The sequence below is a fragment of the Hemitrygon akajei genome, chromosome 23, assembly GCF_048418815.1.
Source record: "Hemitrygon akajei chromosome 23, sHemAka1.3, whole genome shotgun sequence".
In the NCBI taxonomy this organism is placed as follows: domain Eukaryota; kingdom Metazoa; phylum Chordata; class Chondrichthyes; order Myliobatiformes; family Dasyatidae; genus Hemitrygon; species Hemitrygon akajei.
The window spans coordinates 10,764,204-10,779,023 of record NC_133146.1 but is presented as its reverse complement, the minus strand read 5'-3'; the positions used below and the strand labels follow the sequence as shown (position 1 = coordinate 10,779,023).

Genomic DNA, 14,820 nt, shown 5'->3' with positions numbered 1-14,820 from the left:
GTTGTTCTTCAGTCAATTAAAGCCGATATCTCACTTCCTAAGTCTCAGCGTGAGTTATTGATGGTGCATCAGCCCTGTTTCGGTCGGTGAAAGTGGAACGCGGGGTGCAATGTATTTTGCGAACTGGAACTACCATGGAAAAGTGCGCGGAGGCTATGGAGGACTTGGGGAGAGATGGTGTTTTGGCCACTGAGAAAGAGTTCGGGAAGGCAGTGTTTTATCTGAGGAATGATGAGTTGGTGCACCGGGCTCTCAGTAGGGGGATCACGGTGGAAAACATCTTTTTACAGATGGAGCTAGTGACAGCTCCCACACAACGCATCGTCCTCGGCCACGTACAGCCTTTCATCCCCAACGAGGACCTGCTTCCCGCACTGGCCCGCTTGGGGCAAGTACGGTCAGAAATAACCGCCATCAGGCACAAATTCAGGAGACACACCCTCCGTACCGTAATCTTTTTATGGCGACAGGTATTCATGCAGCTGGAAACGGAGGACGACGTTGAGGGCCGGTTTACTGTCCGGCACGAGGGGGTAGATTATCAGGTGTATTGGAGCTCTGAGCGCCCACGGTGCCATACGTGCGGGGAGGTGGGGCACTTTCGGAGGGACTGTCCGAACACCCGAAAACCTAGGGAGTCCAATTCGGGAATCAGTGCCTCAGCTACCTCTACCCTGATCCCATTCCTGCGCTTACACCTGTGCCTGCTCCTGACCCTGTCTCTAACCCTGTCCCTGTTCCTACGTCTGTTCCAGTCCCTGCTCCTGCCCCTGACCCTGTCTCTACCACTGTCCCTATTCCTACATCTGTTCCAGTCCCTGCTCCTGCCCCTGACCCTGTCTCTACCACTGTCCCTATTCCTACGTCTGTTCCAGTCCCTGCTCCTACCCCTGACCCTGTCTCTAACCCTGTCCCTGTTCCTACGTCTGTTCCAGTCCCTGCTCCTACCCCTGACCCTGTTTCTAACCCTGTCCCTGTTCCTACGTCTGTTCCAGTCTCTGCTCCTACCCCTGACCCTGTCTCTAACCCTGTCCCTATTCCTACGTCTATTCCAGTCCCTGCTCCTGCCCCTGACCCTGTCTCTACCACTGTCCCTATTCCTACGTCTGTTCCAGTCCCTGCTCCTACCCCTGACCCTGTCTCTAACCCTGTCCCTGTTCCTACGTCTGTTCCAGTCCCTGCTCCTACCCCTGACCCTGTCTCTAACCCTGTCCCTATTCCTATGTCTGTTCCAGTCCCTGCTCCTACCCCTGACCCTGTCTCTAACCCTGTCCCTATTCCTATGTCTGTTCCAGTCCCTGCTCCTACCCCTGACCCTGTCTCTAACCCTGTCCCTGTTCCTACGTCTGTTCCAGTCCCTGCTCCTACCCCTGACCCTGTCTCTAACCCTGTCCCTATTCCTACGTCTGTTCCAGTCCCTGCTGCTACCCTTGACCCTGTCTCTAACCCTGTCCCTGTTCCTACGTCTGTTCCAGTCCCTGCTCCTACCCCTGACCCTGTCTCTAACCCTGTCCCTCTTCCTACATCTGTTCCAGTCCCTGCTCCTGCCCCTGACCCTGTCTCTACCACTGTCCCTATTCCTACGTCTGTTCCAGTCCCTGGTCCTGCCCCTGACCCTGTCTCTAACCCTGTCCCTATTCCTACGACTCTTCCAGTCCCTGCTCCTACCCCTGACCCTGTCTCTAACCCTGTCCCTATTCCTACGTCTGTTCCAGTCCCTGCTCCTACCCCTGAACCTGTCTCTAACCCTGTCCCTGTTCCTACGTCTGTTCCAGTCTCTGCTCCTGCCCCCGACCCTGTCTCTAACCCTGTCCCTGTTCCTACATCTGTTCCAGTCCCTGCTCCTACCCCTGACCCTGTCTCTAACCCTGTCCCTATTCCTACGTCTGTTCCAGTCCCTGCTCCTGCCCCTGACCCTGTCTCTAACCCTGTCCCTATTCCTATGACTCTTCCAGTCCCTGCTCCTACCCCTGACCCTGTCTCTAACCCTGTCCCTATTCCTACGTCTGTTCCAGTCCCTGCTCCTGCCCCTGACCCTGTCTCTAACCCTGTCCCTATTCCTATGACTCTTCCAGTCCCTGCTCCTGCCCCTGACCCTGTCTCTAACCCTGTCCCTGTTCCTACGTCTGTTCCAGTCCCTGCTCCTACCTCTGTGGTTCAGGCGGGTGATCCTGAGGCTACGTGCAGGGAGGTTCAGGCGAGGGACGGGGTGGAGCCTGTGCAGGGAAGGAAAGCGAGGAAGAAATCCAAACACATTAAGAAGTCGACCCCCGAGACCGCAGAGCTCACGCCCATTTGCCCTGAAGTTGAGCGGGAGGCTCGGCGAAGTGCACAGTCCAACGGGGTGATGGAAGTGGGGAGTAATGCTCCATCGGTGAATCCTGCACCTGTGTGTTCCTGCTGCTTGAAGAGGAGAAGGGAATGTTCCCCCAAGAGGGCAGGGAATGTAGATGCGGGAGAGTCCGAGAAAGGGGTGGGAATCTGGGTGGAAGTTGTGTCTAACCCTGAATCCCCAGATGTAGCCACCAGACCTGTGGTAGGTTGTGTGGTTGTGCAGGAAGCTAGTGCTAGGCCTGTTTGCACAACTAAAACAGACCTGGAGCCCTCCACCCAGGACTTAGTAGTAAGCGCCTCCCTGGAGGCAAGTGTACTAAACAGTATGGGTGGAGAGGAGACCAAGCTCTCTCACTGTCAGCATCAGGCTGCCGGTGAATCCCTTGGACCAGAGCTGCTGGGGTCCCCTTCATACCTGTCTCCTGGTGCAGGTGATATAACCTGCATGCCCACCCCATCAACTAATGGCCTGCAGGGAGTCCCTGGGGATTTTCCCTCCATCGTCGTAACTGTGGATAAGACTGATGTGACGGTGGAGCAGGAAGGTATGAGGGAGGTACCCGCTGTGCAGTGTGGGTTACAGGGGCAGCCACCTTATACAACACAGGAGGAGGAAGATGGGGAATCTGTCTGCAGTGAGGGGTTGGAGGGAGACTCTTTTGATAGCGAGACAATGGACATCCTCACCCCTCCTGAGAAATCCCCATTGATACCTGTGGAGGAGATCAGAGAGTTCATTCAATCCTCTGTGGGTGCAAAGCATCGACCTAAACTAGCCTCGCTTCACTCTCCTAGCATGCCGAGGCTAGTGAAGTCCCTGCAAGTCATTCTCAGATGGAAGGGGAAGAGGAAGAGGAATGCTGTGTTGGGGAATGACAGACGGCAGCTGAAATCCCTCCTGGATGACCTGGTGAGGGACATCAGGGTGAAAAGCAGCCTCGCTCCTTCGGGGGATGGTGGGTCACAGGGTAGCGATGGTAGCAGTCGGGCCCGGAAAGCAAAGAATATTCTTGGTTTTCTTTGGGATAGTGCGGCTGAGGGCGCCACCGCTCTCAGCGGGAAGGGTACCGGTGCTGAGGCCTAGTGTGCTCCCGACATGAAACTTACCATAGCTAGTCTAAATGTAAACGGTAGCAGGGGCTCTCTCCGCAGATATAACAATCTCTCAGTCCTCAGGGATGGGAGATAAGCGGTGAGTTTCCTGCAGGAAACCCATACCACCCTGGGGGACGAGTCCGCTTGGCTCCTGGAGTGGCAGGGCGGGGTCTACATGAGTCACCTTAGCTCCAACTCTAGCGGGGTGGCGATCCTCTTGGCCCCAACCTTTCGGCCAGAAATCGTAGGAGTCCAAGATGTTGTGCCCGGCCGTCTGCTCCACCTGGCTGTGCACCTGGATGGAGTACCGCTGAATTTTATCAACGTGTATGCTCCGAGGCGCGGGGTGATGCAGACGCGCCTATTCTGTCAGCTGTCCACTCTGCTGAGTTCCTTTGATCCTGGGGACTGCGTCATCCTCGGGGGAGACTTCAACCGTACCCTCGAGGTGGAGGACTGCTCGGGCCTCCAACGCGACACAGTATTGGCAAAAAAGTTAAAGGAGCTAGTCGGCTCTTTTGACTTGGTGGACAACTGGCGGAATCTTCACCCAGACTTTAGCGCCTTCTCCAGAAGATCTAGAGAGGGGGGGTTCCCGGATAGACCGCCTGTATATCTCTCGGGCTTATATCTCCCACGTGTCGGCGTCCTCCATGCGGCCGGTGTTGTGCTCAGATCATCACCTTGTGTGGATGGAATTTACGCCTCTGCACCCTCAGGTGGGATCTGGGTATTGACACTTTAACAACCGGCTGCTGGAGGACAGCAGATTCCGAGATTCGTTCCGAGCGTTCTGGGCCACCTGGAGAGAGAGATGGAGAGAGTTAATAGACAATAGATAGTAGGTGCAGGAGTAGGCCATCCGGCCCTTCTAGCCAGCACCGCCATTCACTGTGATTACGGCTGATCATACACAATCAGTAACCCGTTCCTGCCCTCTCCCCATATCCCTTGACCCCGCTATCTATAAGAGCTCTATCTAACTCTCTCTTGAATGCATCCAGAGACTTGGCCTCCACTGCCCTCTGGGGCAGAGCATTCCACATATCCACCACCCTCTGGGTGAAAAAGTTTTTCCCCATCTCTGTTCTAAATGGCCTACCCCTTATTCTTAAACTGTGGCCTCTAGTTCTGGACTCACCCATCAGTGGGAACATGCTTCCTTCCTCCAGCGTGTCCAATCCCTTAATAATCTTATATGTTTCAATCAGATCCCCTCTCATCCTTCTAAATTCCAGTGTATACAAGCCCAGTCGCTCCAATCTTTCAACATATGACAGTCCTGCCATTCCGGGAATTAACCTTGTGAACCTACGCTGCACTCCCCCAATAGCAAGAATGTCCTTCCTCAAATTTGAAGACCAAAACTGCACACAATATTCCAGGTGGGGTCTCACCAGGGCCCTGTACAGCTGCAGAAGGACCTCTTTACTCCTATACTCAATTCCTCTTGTTATAAAGGCCAGCATGCCATTAGCTTTCTTCACTGCCTGCTGTACCTGCATGCTTGCTTTCATTGACTGATGTACAAAACACCTAGATCTCGTTGTACTTCCCCTTTTCCTAACTTGACTCCATTTAGATAGTAATCTGCCTTCCTGTTCTTGCCACCAAAGTGGATAACCTCACATTTATCCACATTAAACTGCATCTGCCATACATTTGCCCACTCACCCAACCTGTCCAAGTCACCCTGCATTCTCATAACATCCTCCTGACATTTCACACTGCCACCCAGCTTTGTGTCATCGGCAAATTTGCTAATGTTACTTTTAATCCCTTCATCTAAATCATTAATGTATATTGTAAACAGCTGCAGTCCCAGCACCGAACCTTGCGGTACCCTACCGGTCACAGCCTGCCATTCCGAAAGGGACCCGTTAATCGTTACTCTTTGTTTCCTGTCAGCCAACCAATTTTCAATCCATGTCAGTACTCTGCCCCCTGTACCATGTGCCCTAATTTTGCCCACTAATCTCCTATGTGGGACTTTATCACAAGCTTTCTGGATGTCCAGGTACACTACATCCACTGGCTCTCCCTTGTCCATTTTCATAGTTACATCCTCAAAAAACTCCAGAAGATTAGTCAAGCATGATTTTCCCTTCATAATTCCATGCTGACTCAGACTGATCCTTCTACTGCTATCCAAATGTGTCGTAATTTCCTCTTTTATAATTGACTCCAGCATCTTTCCCACCACTGACGTCAGGCTAACCGGTCTATAATTCCCTGTTTTCTCTCTCCCTCCTTTCTTGAAAAGTGGGACAACATTAGCCACCCTCCAAGCAGCAGGAACTGTTCCTGAATCTATAGAACATTAGAAAATGATTACCAATGCGTCCACGATTTCTAGAGCCACCTCTTTAAGTACCCTGGGATGCAGACCATCAGGTCCCGGGGACTTATCAGCCTTCAGACTCAACAGTCCATCCAACACCGTTTCTTGCCTAATATAAATTTCCTTCAGTTCATCTTTTACCCTAGTTCCTTTGGCCACTATTACATCTGGGAGATTGTTTGTGTCTTCCCTAGTGAAGACAGATCCAAAGTACCTGTTCAACTCCTCTGCCATTTCCTTGTTCCCCATAATAAATTCACCCGTTTCTGTCTTCAATGGCCCAATTTTGCTCTTAACTTTTTTTTGCTTTTCACATACCTAAAGAAGCTTTTACTATCCTCCTTTATATTCTTGGCTAGTTTATCTTCGTACCTCATTTTTTCTTGGCGTATTGCCTTTTTTGTTATCTTCTGTTGCTCTTTAAAAGCTTCCCAGTCCTCCGGTTTCCCACACATCTTTGCTATGTTATACTTCTCTTTTATTTTTATACTGCCCTTTACTTCCCTTGTCAGCCACGGCCGCCCCTTACTCCCCTTAGGATCTTTCTTCCTCTTTGGAATGAACCGATCCTGCACCTTCTGCATTATTCACAGAAATACCTGCCATTGTTGTTCCACTGTCTTCCCTACTAGGGTATTGTTCCATTGAACTTTGGCCAGCTCCTCCCTCATAGCTCCATAGTTCCCTTTGTTCAACTGTAATACTGAGTTCTGCTCCCTACGGCTGTGGTGGGACGTGGGCAAAGCCCACATCTGGTTTTTATGTCGGGAGTACACTAGGGGGTCGGCAAAGAGGCGGCGCTCTGAGATTGAGCGGTTTGAGAGAGCGTTGCTTGACCTAGAGTCCCGTTTTGGTCTGACCGCTGGAGACCAACAGCTGTGGCAGGAATACCAGGAGAAGAAGGACGCACTCAGGCATCTGCAGCTTCAGCAGTCCCGAGGTGCATATGTGAGGTCGCGGATCCAAATGCTGCAAGATTTGGACCGCGGCTCACCCTTCTTCTACTCGTTGGAGAAGTGGCGGGGAGTTCAGAAGCAGCTGGTGGAGCTACTGGCTGCTGATGGCTCCTCCATCACGGACCCTGACGAAATTATCAAAGAAGTCCACACTTTCTATCGGTCCTTATTCTCACCAGATCCGTCAAATGTGGAGGCGTGCAATGAGGTCTGGGAAGATTTGCCAAAATCCAAATCCTGAAAAGAGGATGCAGCGCGTCTGGATGCTCCTCTGAGTCGGGAGGAGCTGTCTACTGCCCTTCGGCAACTCCGGAGGGGTAAGTCCCCTGGCTTAGATGGTCTGAGTGTAGAGTTTTATCAGGCTTTTTGGGATGTCCTCGGGTTTGATTACAGCCTTGTTCTAGGGGAGAGCCTAGCCACCGGGGAAATACCCCTCTCATGGCGGAGAGCTGTTGTGGTCCTACTGCCCAAGAAGGGAGACCTCTGCCTGCTAAAGAACTTGTGCCCGGTCTCCCTCTTGTGCGTGGACTACAAGATCTTCGCCCGGGCAATGGCCAACCGTCTTGGTTCAGTGCTGAGACAGGTGATTCATCCTGACCAATCTTACACAGTTCCGGGCCGCTCCATCCAGATCAATGTCCACCTAGTACGGGACCTGATCCACCTACAGCAGGAGACTGGGTCCCGGGCAGCGTTTCTCTCTCTTGACCAGGAGAAGGCGTTTGACCGGGTAGACCACAGTTTCCTGGTGGGCACTCTGCAGGCTTTTGGGCTCGGACCACACTTTGTGGCCCGAGTTCGGCTCCTATACTCTGCCGCAGAGTGCCTTGTTAAGATCAATGGATCACTGGCAGCGCCCATTCCCTTCAGGAGAGGAGTACGTCGGGGGTGCCCCATGTCCGGTCAATTGTACGCGATTTGTGTCGAGCCATTCCTGAGCCTTCTTTGGCGAAGGCTGATAGGTCTGGTTCTGCGTGAACCGGACATGGAGGTCGTCTTCTCCGCCTAAGCCGATGATGTACTCCTCATGATGATAGATCCCAGTGACCTGCGGAGGATGCGCGAGTGCCAAGAAGTTTTCTCGGCGGCATCCTCCACTAGGATCAACTGGGCGCGATGTTCTGGACTCTTAGTGGGTCAGTGGCAGGTGGACTCCCTGCCAGAGGAGATGAGAGCTTTTAAGTGGAGCACTAGATGTCTCCTCCATCTGGGAGTCTACCTGAGTCCTTCTGGGGAGACCCGGCTGGTGAACTGGCAAGACCTGGAGACAAAAGTCATGGCCCGGCTGGGGCGCTGGTCAGGCCTTCTCAGGGTGCTTTCCTATCGAGGCAGGGTGATGGTCATAAACCAGCTGGTGGCCTCCATGTTGTGGTATCAGATGGTCACCTTGGCCCCTTCTGCCCCATTTGTTGCAAAAACGCAGAGGAAGTTAGTGAACTTCTTCTGGGGCAACAGGAAACACTGGGTCTCTGCAGCGGTCTTGAGTCCCCCATTGGGAGAGGGTGGACAGTCGCTGGTGTGTGTACGTACGCGATTGGCAGTTCTCTGTCTCAGGACTCTGCAGAGACTCCTGTACGCCGAGCACCCTCCCAGGTGGCCCGCGTTGGCGACTTTCTTCCTCCGGAGGGGCTGCTGTCTCCGTGAAGATATGCGGCTACCACCGGCGGGCGTCAGCTGTGCTGCTTTGCAGAGTCCGCCCGGCTTCTATCAGGACCTACTGAGAGTCTGGAACATGGTTGCCTCAGGCCGGGAATCCCCTCCTCTGGCAGAGGGCGGAGTCCTGGCCGATCCTTGTCCTACCTCAGTGGGTGTTGGTACGGCTCAGGTGTGTGGACCGACTCAGGCTGAGCTGCTTGTCAGGCCCAGGCCCCGCAATCTTGTCCAAGAGCCGTGTCCACACAACTTGAGCCGTCTCTCTTCGACACCCACAATCGCATTCTGGGATGCAAGTAGGAGGTATCTGTATGAGATGCTGTTCCACACCCTCCACTTCCTTGCCCTTGTCCACCGTCCCGACACGCCATGGCGATCGGTATTTACACCTGGAGGTGAGGAGGGTCCCCACTGGAAATCCCTTTATGAGGGGGTTCTTCCCATGCACCTGAGGGATCACAGCTGGATGGTGCTGCATAGAGCGGTGCCCTGCAATAAGTTCTATAGTTTGTACACAGATCTCCCACCCGCATGTCATTCCTGTGGGCGGGAGGAGACCGTGTACCATATGTACCTGGAGTGTGTGAGGCTGCAGCCCATTTTTGCGTATTTGCGTGGGCTGCTTCTCGCCATCTGTTTGCATTTTAGCCCCACCCTATTTATATATGGTCATCCAGTAAGGAAGGGGGCATGGAGGGATGAGGATGTCCTTGTCAATTTGCTCCTGGGGCTGGTGAGAACAGCCGTCCTAGGGTGTTGGAAATGGGTGGCGGGAGGATTTGCCCGGGCAAACTGCCTGGCAATTTTTAGAAGGTATGTTCATGCTCGGGTAAATATTGAAAAGGAATACGCGCAGTCCACGGTGACCTTAGAGGCGATCCGGGACCGTTGGGCTCCGCGGGGTGTAAATGCCATCATTGATAGAGATGGGAACATTTTGGTTTAATGTGTATTGTCGAAATATAGTGAAGTAATTGTGTTAGCCACAGTTTTGTATATATTGTATAACACCAATATTTGTAATAAGGGAATTTTGTAAAAAAATAGGGCAGGGTCAGCACAGGTTATATACAGAGTGATTATCCCTCTACACTGTCCCATCAAACACTCCCAGGACAGGGACAGCATGGGTTAGATACAGAGTGAAACTCCCTCTACACTGTCCCATCACATACTCCCAGGACAGGGACAGCACGGGTTAGATACAGAGTGAAGCTCTCTCTACACTGTCCCATCACACACTCCCAGGACAGGGACAGCACGGGTTAGATACAGAGTGAAGCTCCCTCTACACTGTCCCATCACACACTCCCAGAACAGGTACAGCACGGGTTAGATACAGAGTGAAGCTCCCTCTACACTGTCCCATCACACACTCCCAGGACAGGGACAGCACGGGTTAGATACAGAGTGAAGCTCTCTCTACACTGTCCCATCACACACTCCCAGGACAGGGACAGCATGGGTTAAATACAGAGTGAAGCTCCCTCTACACTGTCCCATCCCATACTCCCAGGACAGGGACAAACGATAAATAAAAGAAGAAGAAAGGAAGAGGAAAAACACAGTTTATTTCTTGTTTAACCATTAGCTCTGCTATTCTGTGACCCTATCAGCAGAGGGAGCTGAGAGACTGAGAGAAATTTTTATCTGCTCATTTACGTGATAAAACTCACTGAATCTATTGGTATTGTCACTTACAAACTTGCTGCTCTTTTCATCCAGGCATCAGGACCCTGGGAGTGTACTCAAACATTGCAAAGTCCCAATCTTTCATAGTCCTGTATCTGGTTTGTCAGGTCCAGGGCAAAGGAGCAGTGGGACAGACAGACAAAAACAATGAAAACTGACAACTGTGGAGAGCTGGTGTAGTGTTCTTGTGCAGTGTGTTGAAACTCTGACTAAACACCAAGTTAAACCGGAGCAATGAAAACAGAGTCGCAGTAAGATTAACCATTTACTGTTCACTCTTCCACATCAACGTATGGTGAAAATTGTTGATAAAATAATACAAAATATATACAGTATCTGTTTCCTTCTTGGCACCACATATGCATCATAAATATTTGTAAAAGTAAAAATATAACAAACTGTATTACATTAAAGTCACATTAAAGTAGAACATACTGGCAGAACCTGCTTAAGCCATCAACAGTTTTAGGTTGACTCCAACACAATTTTTCCAGCAATGCTTTCAAGGGCACAAGAAAATAAACCTCATCAACCATTATTTCTCTTAACAGAATCAGCATTAGCATTTTTACTTCAACATATTGACTGTCATATGAACTTATGGCGTTACTTCTATGATGTTTCTTTGTGGGTAGAAATGGAGCTTTTTGCGTTGGTCCTGCACGTGCAGGCCCTCACCTTCCTGTTCCTCCAAACCGGACTTTACCCACAAGACACAGAGAAACCGGGGGTGACATCATCACATGCCGCGGTACGTCACAGGCAATGAATTTTACCTTCATTAAACTGTAACGTAGTTATCAACCTTTAATTTTAACTAGAAAATAGTTAGTAACAAATTATTTAAAGCAGAAATATAATAAAGTTAAATAAATGCCTTAAGGGCAACACACTCCCTGCCTGACCTTTGTAAGGTCACTATGAACATGGTATAGAACTTTAATCTCTAGATCAGTCTTTAAGTAGAAGTCAAACTACCTCTGCAAATGGTCTCAGTCTGAGAAAGAACAAGACAATAGTCTGACAGTGTTTAGGTCAATTAATGTCTTAGAAGACAAACATAGTATTGAAATTTTGCTGTCATCTGCAGAAGTTTAAAACAAAATAACTTTGTGCACTCAACAAATTAAATGTTAAAAACTGCAGCTTACCATACTTGGTTAGGATCACACCAAAACAAACTGCCAATTTGTCAGCAATATCTCAATTCCACTTATCACTGACACTACAGAAGGGGCTGGGTTCAGTTCCAATGTTCTGGCATCACCCTTTTTACACTTATCTCTGAAAACATAAATACACCCGTTGCAGCTGGCAATCTTCGACAGGAAGGGCACAGGACTCCAAACCTCTGGGAAGCGCAGTCTGGTGAAGCTGTCAAGCAGTGGATTGTAACATACCAGAGAATCTCTCTCAGCTACTGGAAAAATCAGGTCCTTGTGAATAGCAGCATGCGTACGGCCTGCAAAAGGGAGGTGATGTGACTTTAACTGGCATGTCCTGGAGCGCGTGTCAAAAACACTGAATGAGATGAGATGGTTTGGTAAGGAAGTCCAGGTCATTCTATTCCCCACCCAGTAGATAGATAGTTCCATTAAGGTTAACACCAGCAGCACAAGACACTGCAATCTCCAGCTGATTAGTCTCAACCCACACATTATCACAGACCACATAATAATGACAGCACTGGAAGGTGTATCCTTAAGGGTTTTTCCACCCAATGAATAAATGGCATCTTCACTTGGGACGGATAAAAGCTTGTACTGAAGCCGATCTCTTGGCAGTGATGCACATTGTTCCCAGTCCATTGTCTCCATGTTGCACTTCCACATCCGTCGTGGGATGGGGCCACCTACAGCATACGGGTCACTTCCATGCTTGCATGCAGCAGTAATCTGCTGGTGCAATCGATTTTGCCCACTGACACTGATAGTATCATCATCACAGTGCAAAGACACTGCCAGTGAGTGTGTCCAAGTGTCTTCTTTTCCAATCAGATAAACGTGGACAATTTCCTTTAAACTGGATTCCAGATTCTCAAAGTATTGTGCTCGTTCTTCCTTGTCATGACCAATCCAGGTTTCTATTGTGTTGGCTGGTTTCTGAGAGTAGGGAACACCATGTGGGACATGAAGCTGTCTGAGGTCTTGAAGTGAATCTCTCCAAGCTTCCCATCTGTTTAGCTTGTCTACTGGTAGTGGAATGTCCCAGTCGGAGAGCTTGGAGGTAAGGTCTCTGAGGAGGGCTCTTCCCTGGATCATAACCGGCACCAGTAGACCCAGGGGATCGAAAACGCTGTTGACAGTGTAGAGAACTCTATGGCGGGTGAATGGTTTGTTCATGGTCAGCATGGAGAATGTGAATGTGTCGGTCATGATCTCCCAAAGGAGACCCAATCTCCTTTGTGTGGGTATGGTTTCTCCATCTAGATCAAGGTCCTTGATTGCTGGAGCACAGTCATCAGGTGGGCAGGCCTCCACCACTGCCTACTCTTTGTTGTTTGGCAAGCGCTGTCTTGGTTCTCTGAACGGTAGTGAGGCGACCCAATTGCTTGCTTCGTCTCTAAAGACCTTGGTGTCCATTATTTTTAAGAAGATGGTGTCTTCCACTGTTGGAGCAAGTTTATTGTTGTGATCAGTTTGGGTGAAGACTAACTGTCTCAGTGTCTTTTCAGTTAATTTACTACGCTTGTTAAAGCCTTGTTGTGCTTCCTTGATACACATAATGCTTGTGCAGGGCTGAAAAATTGAATGGCGGCCACTCTCTAGCACATTAGTCTTGAGCGTGTTAACTGTTGGTTTGTGTATGTTGCCAGGGCACACCTCCCCTATCACCAACCAGCCCAGATCCAGGCATTGGGTGAAGTGGGCGTCGTGTGGTTCATTGACCTGCTGCCTGACTTTGTGCACTCTAAGAACGTCTCTTCTGAGTAGCAGGAGTATATCTGCTTCTGGATCCAGTTCTGGGGTGTGCTTGGCAATGTGCTGGAGATGCGGCTGGTGTAGCACTGCGCTGGGCGTTGGAATCTCGGATCGGTTATTAAAGATCTTGTTGCACTCCAAGAGTGGAGGAAGACAGATGACAACTTTACCATCCAGCGACTCGAGCTGGGAGCCTTCTGCCTTCCTGCCAGATGTTTCTGCAATGCCAGAGCAAGTTCTGAGGTAGTATGGGAATTGATTACTCTCTACACTGAACATCTCAAAGAACTCTGGTCTGGCTAGTGAGCGGTTGCTCTGGTTGTCCAGAATTACGTAGGCTTTGATGGCCTTATCTTTGGCTCCCTTAGGGTACACCTTAGTGAGGCAGGTCTTTGAGCAAGAACGGCTTGACTGACCTGGACCACAAACTTCTGTGCAGCTCGAGCTGACAACAGTTGTATCGGGGTGATCCTCTCCCTCCCCGCCGTCCTCTTGTGAGGGTGAAGGAGCCTTGGCAGTTTGCGGTGATGGGCCTGGGTGCACGGCTCCATCGTGATTAATGCTGTTGCATTCCAAGCACTTTACAGGGAACGTATACTCTTTAGCGAGGTGGGAGGTAGAGGAACAGCACTGAAAACATGTTCTTTTTTCCTTGAGCAGGGCCTTCCTTTCGTCAAAGGGTTTGTTTTTAAACATTCTGCATTTTTTGAGGGGGTAGGGTTTGTTGTGCGATGGACAATTCTTGCTAGAGTCATTGTTGGTTGTGAGGATGTCTGTTTCATGCACTGAGGCAGGTTTATTGATGTTAAAATTGTTCAAAGTGGATTTGACTGGCTTGCTGTGAGTTGTGGTGCTACCTTGATTCATGAAGCTAGGGTCGTTTCGCTTCTTTTCCTCCTTGCACACAAACCTACTAAAATACTTAAAGGGAGGGAATCTACCACCGTTCTCTTCCTTGTACTCTGAGCCAATTGACCCCCAACTTTCCTGCAGCCCAAATAGAAGTTTGTCCACAATTGGTCCAATTCCGCGTGAAGTATCTAGATATGACAGGCCAGTTAAATAGCCGTCTTCTTTAGCACCTTCAATCTCCATAAGTAAATCTCCCAGTTCTCTTAGTTTAGTGTGGTCCTTGGCTGACACGCTAGGAAAATTAACCAGCTGTTGAAATAGCACCCTTTCAATAATTTCAGGGGCCGTATAGCACTCCCAAAGTCTCTCCCATGCTTTGCGTAAGGCTAGCTTGGGGTCGTTGACATACACTGAGCGTATGCGTTTCACCTGTTCACTTGATTCCTTTCCCAACCATTTAGTCATAAGGTCCAACTCTTGGGTTGCTGTGAGCTGGACTCCACCGGCTGCACTGGCGAATGAGGAGTACCATGCATGGTCATTTTCAGGCTTATCGTCCGATTGGTATAGTCCTGAATTGACAAAGTCTTGTCATGCTAAATACTGTGCCAAGGGTTCTGCTGCAGGTGGCGTGCTGGCTGGGGGCATATGACTGAGCGTGTATGACCATGATGGGATTTGCTGTTCTGACTTCAGCCTTTGTCTCTGCTCTTGCCAGATCTGGTAAGTTTGGTGTCGGGAAGTATTTGTAGTCAGCCCTTTCATACTTTGTTGCAAGGTTGCAATTGTGAGTTGTCTTCCCCAGGTGGACGCGATGCAATGAAGCTTCCCTGTGACTGCTCATGAGATGGGACACCAACAGGTAAGTATGGAGAGGGAGAACGAATCTGCAGGTCAATTTGAGATTGGACATATTTGCTGGTGAGTTCCAATATGGCCCTTTGTGATGTAGATTTTACTGCTTCATCTAGAACAT

At 50.1% G+C, this 14,820-nt stretch overlaps 1 protein-coding gene and 1 pseudogene across 1 annotated transcript in view; one reads left to right on the top strand and one right to left on the bottom strand.

Moving 5' to 3' along the window:
* The window catches only part of LOC140715315 (nucleoside-triphosphatase ntp-1-like), a 312,264-nt gene that overhangs the window by 165,212 nt on the left and 132,232 nt on the right, over positions 1-14,820 (top strand). The window lies entirely within an intron of this gene.
* On the bottom strand, positions 11,238-12,446 carry LOC140715263 (kelch repeat and BTB domain-containing protein 4 pseudogene; annotated as a pseudogene).